Here is a 1,959-nt window from a genome sequence, read left to right as displayed (position 1 = left end):
TATTATTATATTTGCTTGCTTCCAATGATGTCAGATACGATATTCTGCAAAGTTTGGATCGTAGTAAGCATAAACCAAGGGGAATATGATGGGTTTTTACTTTTTACCCTATCTTTATCTTGAAAATAAACATCAAATGTAGAAGATAAAGTATACATTTATATTACTAATTCTACGTATATCTATGAGGACGTTAATAGTCTTACAAATGATCATGAAGCTTTGTAGAGCATTTGAAGCTTATATGACTGAGTTACTTGAAACGACACTTGTGACGTTGTGACATGGCTAAGAACTCGAAATTCGTAGATTAAGTGAAACCTGTGAAAGAATCACATTACAGTTTTGAACTAACTCAGATCTGATACATCTATTGATTCCCATGCTCCAAACACTTGAATTATATATACATACTAATAGATACCAACACGAATGCTAAAAATACGATATAAGCATGAAAAAAAAAATGTCGAATCAAATACAACGAAACTGCAGGATACCAAACGGAATGTTGCAGATCTTGGAGTTAAATAATGTAATCAGTTACTTCATTCAAGAATGTCGTTGTAGTATAGTGGTAAGTATTCCCGCCTGTCACGCGGGTGACCCGGGTTCGATCCCCGGCAACGGCGACTTTACTTTTGTTTGGAAAAACCTGATTTACATGAGGTTGTTTGTATGTTGTTGAATTTTTGAAACTTAAATTATATACAAAAGTTTATTATCATTTTCTAAGTGTTTCTTATTCTAATATTCTCGTGGTTGAATTCGATCTTACAACTTTTTTGATGTTTGCAAATAAAAATTAACTTATCAAAAGTTTAATGAGTAGTAGTGTTGTTGAATTTATGAAAATTAAATATAAAACTTTATTTCCATTTTCTAAATGTTTGTTATTATAATAGTCTCATGGTTGAATTCGATCTTACAACTTATTTTTTATATTTGGAAATAAAAATTAACTTATCAAATTGTTTCATTTATTCCCAAAACTCATACTAACTTTTGATAACCTTTTTAGGTAAATTATATGTAAAACAATTGATTTTATCAAAATCTGTATTTGATAAAATATAGTTCTGAAATTAAAGATTAAATGCATATGTTACGGTTTACGGATTTATGGTAAATAAGATACCCCATTACTGATAAGGGACTCCACTCAAGGAGCAAAAATCCATTTCTAGTATAATTTTTTTCTCAATAGTCCATTGGATTTTATCAAGCAATAGGCCCAAGATTAACAAGAAGCAAGTCTACTATCAAAAATTACAAGAAATCAGTTGAAGGTTTCTTAACCAGTCAACCCATGAACCTTCAGAAACTAACAAAGAATAAGAAGTAGCTACACTATGATCTAAAATTGAACCTTTAACAGGTTTTTCTTAAAGATGAAACTATTCCGATACCATCAAAGATTCAAAGTAATCTCCTTGCGCCAAACCTACTAAGGTAAATGAACATTTTATATATATATATATATATATATATATATATATATATATATATATATATATATATATATATATATATATATATATATATATGATGTCGAGCCTCTACTTCCTGGTCACAAAACGTGCATGAAATCAAATTCAACCCGGTACTATTGTTATTCAAAGTTAGCCGGGCATCTATCAAGTTCGAGTCTCCAATGGAAAATCTTATTTTTTAATCGGATCAAACTTTTCCATTTAGTTTCGACATTATCCAAAGATAAAACAACATCCGGTTTTAACTGAACAGGTCTGCAAATATACCTGAGTTGGAAAGAACCCAACTCCACATGTCCAACCTCGGTCCAAGTATTCTAAATCTATTATAATAAATGAAAGTTTTTTCGTCATTTGTCACACTCTCATTTAATTTGTCAAATGTTATTTTGTGGTTATTTTGAATTAATTTTTATTCCACATGTCATTTTATGATTTTTCTATTTTATTAATTCCACATAGTATT

General features: G+C 29.5%; 1 non-coding gene across 1 annotated transcript; it reads left to right on the top strand.

The window, feature by feature from the left end:
* Window positions 1–560: 560 nt before the first annotated feature.
* TRNAD-GUC (transfer RNA aspartic acid (anticodon GUC)) lies at window positions 561–632 on the top strand. Its single transcript has one exon. It is a non-coding gene; the product is annotated as a tRNA-Asp (tRNA).
* Window positions 633–1,959: the final 1,327 nt, after the last annotated feature.

This window comes from Lactuca virosa, chromosome 4 (genome assembly GCF_052849685.1).
Source record: "Lactuca virosa cultivar CGN04683 chromosome 4, Lactuca_virosa_CGN04683_v6, whole genome shotgun sequence".
Taxonomy (NCBI): Eukaryota; Viridiplantae; Streptophyta; class Magnoliopsida; order Asterales; family Asteraceae; genus Lactuca; species Lactuca virosa.
Note: the sequence above shows the minus strand (reverse complement) of the source record. Positions and strands in the feature narration are given on the sequence as shown.